General features: G+C 39.9%; 1 long non-coding RNA gene across 1 annotated transcript; it reads left to right on the top strand.

The window, feature by feature from the left end:
• The first annotated feature begins 4,372 nt into the window (after positions 1–4,372).
• Positions 4,373–6,525, top strand: LOC141108872 (uncharacterized). Its single transcript, XR_012236134.1, has 3 exons — positions 4,373–4,566; positions 5,567–5,692; positions 5,774–6,525. It is a non-coding gene; the product is annotated as an uncharacterized lncRNA (long non-coding RNA).
• Positions 6,526–8,176: the final 1,651 nt, after the last annotated feature.

Here is an 8,176-nt window from a genome sequence, read left to right as displayed (position 1 = left end):
GAGCTCTCCTCACTGAGCTCTGCAGGGTTTAACTTCAGCTCTCCTCCCCTTTTTTCTTAACTCTCAGACAAGCTTTATAAATTCTAGACTTTGAACAGATGTAGAGAAGTCTGCATATAGACAGGTACAACTTTTGTAGGAGGATTTGTTTCATCTACAGTATGTGTATCACCCGAGGCCAGTCACTTCACTGGGTAAATGTAAGGGCATACATTCACTTTAATCCAGGTTTACCTTAACATGGCTCTCACTGGAATTTCTCAAGTGTAAGTCTTTTTTGGTCCCATCTCTGATTTGAAAACCTAATCAGGGTTGTCAGCTGAAGAGGAGACTTTGCTCCTCACAGAAGACCACACAACCAGAATGTAGAGCTATTGCATTGACAGTTTTATTTCCCAGTCTCTCATGAAGGTCCCCAGGTGCTCTCACTAGTCATCTTAACCACCAGCCATAAAGGGATAAAGCATTTCGGCAACACGGAAAAAGATACACTGATCTTGACTTTGCTGGTACTCTAATGTAATTTAAAAGTACTGATCTAATTTGTCAGTCATGGAGACTCTAATTGCATTTCATCTGTCTCAGAGCTTGCCCTTTTAAATCACTTTCATTTTAGCTTCACTCACACTGACACAGCAATTGACATCTCCTCTTGGCTGAGCACGGTCTGCAACCACCACCTGTAGTACTTCAGTAAAATACTCCATATCTCATGGCCCGGTGCACCCTTGTGGGGTATACCACTCTCCCTACGCTGTTTTATGCTGATGTGGACTCTTTTGGGTATGTCTATTGTACTTGTTTTGGATTTGTAAATTTGTATACCCTTTGCACGGGGTCACATATCTTATTATCTTTGTCACATATGCATACCCCTTTTTTTGTACTTTTCTCTTTTTTGGTGGATGTTAAAACTAAAAATAAAGATTTTGCAAAGAAAAAAAAAAAACTGGCTGATGGAGTACAACAATTTTTGGTCATTTACACAATAAATAGTAATTTTGTTGGGAATATCAAATTCTGCAAAAGTAGGCAGATTTTCATTTTTCAATGGATATACTATATAAAATGTGGTTGACGAACCAAAGGCTGTTCAACTTGAAGAAAACAGGTTGGGAAACCAACTGAATTAGTGCACCACTGAATACATGCATGTAGGCTCCACAAACTGCAGAGAACTATTGAACCTCTTGACCTCCAAAAGATTTACCTCCCTTCATGACCAGGCCATTTTTTGCTTTTTGGCACTGCGTTACTTTAACTGACAATTGTGCTGTCATGCAACGTTGTACACATATAACATTTATGTCCTTTTTTCCCACAAATAGAGCTTTCTTTTGGTGGTATTTGATCACCACTGGGTTTTTATATAAAAAAAGAAACTAACACTGCAATTCACCCCAAATCCCCCATCCCCACCATGAACCATGGTGGTGGCAGCATCATGTTGTGGGGATGCTTTTCTTCAGCAGGGACAGGGAAGCTGGACAGAGTTGATGGGAAGATGGATGGGACCAAATACAGGGCAATTTTAGAAGAAAACCTGTTATACCACGTACACACGATCGGACATTCTGACAACAAATGTTCGATAGGAGCTTGTTGTCGGAAATTCCGACTGTGTGTAGGCACCTTCGGACATTTTTTGTCGGAATTTCCGACAACAAAAAATTGAGAGCTGGTTCTCAAATTTTCCGACAACGAAAATCCATTCTCGTAAATTCCAAGCATGTGTAGACAATTCCGACGCACAAAATTCCACGCATACTCTGAATCTAGTATGAGACGGAAGCGCTCGGTCTGGTAAAACTAGCGTTCGTAATGGTGATAGTACATTCATCACGCTGCAAATTTCAATGCATCGCATTCTCTTCTTCTTTATAATGCTAGAATGATGAAGTTGTTTTGCTGCTGATATTCACACAGAGTTCTGACAAACTGTTTTCTTTATTATTTCTCGTGATCTTCTGAATAATATTTATTTTTTTCGTCAGATCTCCATAATAATGTTTAGAATTTATTTTTATAGTGATCTCCTTTTTTTTTTTAAATCAAGATCTCCTGTTTTTTTTTTTCTAGTGATCTCCATTATATTTTTTGGCATTTTGTGTGTCAAGTTACCACAACACCATTATGATCTTGTATTTTTTAACCTCAAGGAGATTGGTTGGTGTTGATGTCCCTTGTTAATTTGACCTTGTATTTTTGAAATGTACCTGCCTACTCATAAACAAACTGCCCTTTTTTAATTCAAACACATAGCCAATGATTTGTGCAAAAAAATATATACATTTATTAAGGGGTCATAACAAAATAAAGAGGAAGGCAACGCTGGATAAACTGGTGAAATTAGCGAAGCCTTTATACCCCAGGGCACACATCCACTATTTGACATGCAAAATTGGTAGCCTGAGGAGTCCATTTAATAGGGAGCACAATCTGGTTCAGGACTCCCAGAGATCAGGAACAGCAGCAGATGACATATATGTCCCCAGGCTGTGGTCATACTACAGCCTGCATCTTTTGCCAGACCAGACTGAACCCAGGCCATCACTTTCTTGTCTTACTTCCACGCTTGCTTCCAGGCTGTGGCTCTGGTGTTGGAGTTGTGGCAGGAGGTGGAGGAGGAGGATGGTCCAACTCACACAGGAGGGTTTTGCTTTTGAGGTCGCCCCTTAAACCCTTATTTAGGGCCACATATATCACTTCCTCACAAATGAGGCGCTGGCCCACATCCATTTCCTGCATTTTGTTGGCAGCCATGCAGGAATAGGCCTCAAGAAGACTGGGGGGGGGGGTTCTGAGGGCCACAGAAGCCTGACAAATTAACCCAAGTGCTGACTCCTCCATGCTCCTCCCCTTCCTGGGTCTTTTTTCTTGAAGGCAGAGGGGAGGGACCTGGGATTCGGTCAGGCTACCGGGCCACCTCCTGGCTGCCATTTACCCCCACCACCTCCTGGCTGCCACTTTCCCCTGCCACCTTCTGGCTGCCACTTTCCCCTGCCACATCCTGGCTGAGGCTTTCCTGTGTATTAAAAAGGGACATAGTTTTAGCTTATTGTTCATCAAATCACACAATTTTGAGAAATATGTTGAACAAACTTCTTCCTGGGTGGAAGGCCCAGGTTGGACGTCGGAAGCCTCAGCTGGGGTGGAAGGTCTGACAGAAATCGCAGTCTGTCATAGTACCACAGCCTGGGTACATAAATGTCATCTCTTTCGGCGCAGTAGGAGAGCACATAGCGGAGAAAGAACAAGTGCATGTAGACAGCAGCAATGACGAAAGGCCGGAGCCACGAACGTCCCGATCCCGGAGGAGATTTAAGGCCTCAAGTATGTCCTCTGTAGAGATGGTGGACATCTTGAAGAGGGCCGACTATGATAGGAAGCATGGACTGTACCCAAACGTGAGAAAGGCCAAGATCATGACTAAAGTTGTGAAAAGTCTGCACAGGAATTTTGGGGTACGACGATCCAAGGATCAATTGAGGAAACGCTGGTAAGACCTGAAATTGAGGGAGCATGATCAGTACAGAAGGATCAGGAAACTGCTTCTAAAAAGTAAGTAGTTGTCGTGTGTTCATATTATTATTATTTTTACTTTACTGCTCCATGTGCTTTTCTTTACTGTTGTACAGTTTAAAATGGCAACTTTCAGGTTCGTGGGCACAGTAATCGTTCGTAGTAAACATCGTTCGTTTGCTCACTAATACGATGTTTTTGGCAGATGCAGGTTAACTACATTTGGTCATGCCTATTTGTATTCAAAGTCGTTTATGACATTGTTAAAAAAACACCAGATATCCATGCTTAGGAAGAGAGAACTGCAGCCTCCCTACCTAAGTGGGGTCCTAAAACAACAAAAAAATCTACTTCAGGGAAAATGGCGCTGTTCAAATAATTAATTATTTGTGAATCTACTACACTACTTGAATATTACCAACTCTCCATATAAAGTGAATAGTGCTTCAAATAAATTTGTATAAAACAAAAATGAAAGAAAAAAATATATAGGTGTAGAGAAAAAATAGATACATGAAAAATATGAATATATATATATATATATATATATATATATATATATATATATATATATATATATATAATGGTGATAATACACCACATCACAAATAATAAAGTGTTGCATGCTTAATAATGCGTGACTCAGTTGCTGAGAAATTATGTATCTGCGTGTGAGCTGGAATAAACATATTTAAAAACTCAATTCCTGCTTCTAAACACACTCAAAAAATAAATAACAAAGTGACAAGTCCCACTCAGTTTGGTACAGCTGCATTCCACCTCTCAGGTATTTCTCCTCTGCTGCCAATTAGAGCAATATCTTCTCTCTACTTCCTCCCGACTCACCTCTCATCTGGTGCCAGATGAGGAGGTGAGTCGGGAGGAAGTAGAGAGAAGGCATTGCTGAAATTGTCAGCAGAGGAGAAATAGCTTTGAGAGGTGGAATGCAGCTGTACCAAACTGAGGGATGACCTGTGAAATGGGGACACCGCTACTGGAATACAGCTATTACGTCTGTTACCCCTGCAGGGGTGAGGCGCTCTGGTGAGTGCAGGCATAAGTGGGTGATGTGGAGGAAAGCGGGGAGCACTAGAGAGTCACCTTCATTTTGAATTTGTGCACGGATCACTGCTCACAGACTGTTATTTACTAGTGTATAGTCGTATACACATATAGATTATATACATTGGTTGGGACTTATCACTTTGATATTAGCATCTGTCACTTTGTTATTTATTTTTTGAGTGTGTTTAGAAGCAGGAATTGTGTTCTTAAATATGTTTATTCCAGCTCACACGCAGATACATAATTTCTTAGCAACTGAGTCAGGCATTATTAAGCACGCAACACTATTATTTGTGATGTGCTTTATTATCACCATCTATATATATATATATATATATATATATATATATATATATATATATATATATATCTCTATATATATATATATATATATATATAGAGAGATATATATATATATATATATATATCTATCTCTCTCTCTCTATCTATCTAGATTCATATTTTTCATGTATCCATTTTTCTCTACACCTACATATTTTTCTATTTCTTTCATTTCTGTTTATGTATATTTATTTGAAGCACTATTCACTTTATATGGAGAGTTGGTAATATTCAAGTAGTGTAGTAGATTCACATATAATTAATTATTTGAACAGCACCATTTTCCCTGAAGTAGATTTTTTTGTTTATTACATTGTTGTCTAGATGGGTTTGTAACTAGAATGAAATGCAAACTTGATTCAGTGAAAGGAGAGGACACTCAGCAGCTGCTTACACATCTGGACGCAGGAGCACTAGTGTGGGACACCAGAACTTTTTAGGGTGTCCCACACAGGTGCTCCAGTGGATACTAGGGGTCTCTACATGTGTGATACTTTACCAAAAAAGTTAAGTATTCCAGCTTTAAGAAAGGGAAAAAATCATGTCTTTAGCTTGGAACTTCCAAGCAATGTTTCACATTCCAATTTCTGTCCTCAAATATCTGTGTGCTAAGTATACCTTTTTTTTATTCACATAGGGGAGAAAAGACTCTGGACATCTGAGGACACGAGGGACCCCCCACCTCCTAAAGAAGGGGAAGTCAACACACCACAACCTGAGGATGGATAGGTTTATGAAGTGGGCGAAATAGTGACCACAACAGGTGAGTGTCTGAGACCACAGCTTCAGGAAATGTATGTATGCCTGCATATTTATAACATATGGTGTGTTTTTTTATTTTTAGGTGATGTGGATGTTGTGGAAAAAGAAACACATTTCACAAGTGCAAGTGCACACATCCTCATCGGGGAGATCATGGTGTGTAATAGGGATTTACAGAAGATCAAGGAAGACATCAATGATGTGGAAAAAAGACTCAAAAACATTGATGTTTTAGGCTGAATATAATAAACACACCAAAATTTTACTAATTGTTTTTATTTTTCTTAATTTTTATACAAATTTTGAAAGCCAAATTTTGAAGATGCAGTGTGTCAACATGTGCTATCTGCCATCACGGGATATCAATGTATGCCTTTTGTGGGATGCAACCCCTTCCTCGCAATTCAAGTAGCTGAAAGGAAGGGGTTGTACCCCCCGAAACACGTCTATTGATCCCCCATGATGGGAGCTAGCACATGTTGACCTTAGCCATGGGATCAGGAGGGAAATCCCCATTTTGACTCTCAATTTGTGTGCATCTTCAAAATTTGGCTTTCACAGGGGTGACATCATCCCATTTGATGAAGGCAAGATCAACACAGTTTGGACATACTAATGTCTGATATTGCCTTCAATTTATCAAAGTTGAACTTTGTAAGTTTCTGAGTTGTGTATTGTTTTATGGTTTTAAAAACATGCCCGTTTACCACAAAAAAAGGATATTTCTGATGTCTAAAAAAAATAAATAAATAATTTCTTCTAAAAATATGTTGGTTTGTTCAAAAACCCTTTTCTAAACGCACATGTATGTGAATGTGCACAAAGTAAAACTTTTTTATACTCAACAATGCGTGGCTTCTTCTTTCAATGCTCAATAGCAGTTTTTGGAGTAAGTTGGTGTTTACAGTGACAATGGGGGTTATTTACTAAAGGAAAATCCACTTTGCACTACAAGCGCACTTTCAGTGCAGTTTCAAGTGCACTTTTGCAGTGCACTTGTAGTGCAAAGTGGATTTTCCTTTAGTAAATAACACCCACGGTGCTTTATAATTTGCAACAATCAGGCCATTTTCTTCACTCCAAACAATTACCGTATTTATCGGCGTATAACACGCACAGGCGTATAACACACACATTCATTTTAAGAGGGAAGTTTCAGGAAAAAAACTTAAATTTTAAATAAGGAACTTTGAAGTAAAATAAGGGTCAGTGCCCATCTGCAGCCCCACCATCGCCATCAATGCAGCCTGATCAATGCCCATCTGCAGCCTTACAAGTGCCATCAATGCAGCCTCATCAGTCCACATCAATGCAGCCTCACCATTGCCATCAATGCAGCAGCCTCACCATTGCCATCAGTGCAACCTGATCAATGCCCATCTGCAGCCCAGAGGGGACAGGGAGGGGGGCGGGACGAGCACCGACAGATTACATACAGTGAGAATCTCCTATGATAGACAGAACAGTGGTCCAATGGCGGCCCAGGAGACAGGAGTTCCTATTACAGAGGCCGCCAAGTAAACAGGAGATTCTCACTGTATGTAATCTGCGGGGGGCTCGTCCTGCCCACCCTCCCTGTCCCCTCCGAGGCAGCTAAAAATGAAGTATTGGCGTATAACACGCACGCACTATTTGCACCCAATTTTCATGGTGAAAAAGTGAGTGTTATACGCCAATAAATACAGTAATTCATGGTGCTGAAAATGATGAATATTTTTAGCATTAATGCATTACATACATTAACAACAAAAACAAGGTGTGTGTAGCAGACCCACAACATAATAGTTAGCTGAAGAAGAGATTGTCACCTCATGTATCACATAAATTACGTTTGCACTATTGAAGAAAACGGCCAAAAAATAAGCCTATTGGATAACCTAGGTGACAGCTAAAAGAAACACAAGCAGTAAATCAAAGGAAATATTTTTCAGTTTAAAATACAAATTTATTTAAAAAATGTTTCTTAAACATTTTCTGGCATATCAATGGCCCCCCTACCCATAAAGTACTCCATATATTTTAGACGGACCTCGTGGGCGCTTTGGGGGGGCAAGCCAGGATGGCCAGCTTCAAGCGCCGTAAGGGTTTGGTCTTGAAAACTGGCCTCAGGCCCAACTGAGGCCACATAGTTCATCGATTTTAGGGTAAAGCACTACTATGGAGCTGACAAAATACATTAAGTGACTAGGCTAGGTGTGTATGGGCCCAGGATAGCATGCTGGGGAGGTTAGTGAAGGCAAATATGCATTAAGGACAAAAAAGGAACTTTAAAAACTTCCAGCATGCATGAGGATAAAGAGGACATTCACAGCATATTACAATCATGGTAATTAGGGAATGATAAAAGAAATACAATACATTAGCAAACATTAAATACATAGAATGTGATGTTAAAGGAGAAATCTTACCTTAATATAGTCCTTCTGCAGGACCTGAATGATAGCAGAACAGGTCTCTGGAATAATGATCCCCAGAGCCTGGGGGG

The sequence above is a fragment of the Aquarana catesbeiana genome, linkage group LG01 (genome assembly GCF_042186555.1).
Source record: "Aquarana catesbeiana isolate 2022-GZ linkage group LG01, ASM4218655v1, whole genome shotgun sequence".
In the NCBI taxonomy this organism is placed as follows: Eukaryota; Metazoa; Chordata; class Amphibia; order Anura; family Ranidae; genus Aquarana; species Aquarana catesbeiana.
This window is presented reverse-complemented; position numbering and strand designations above follow the sequence as displayed.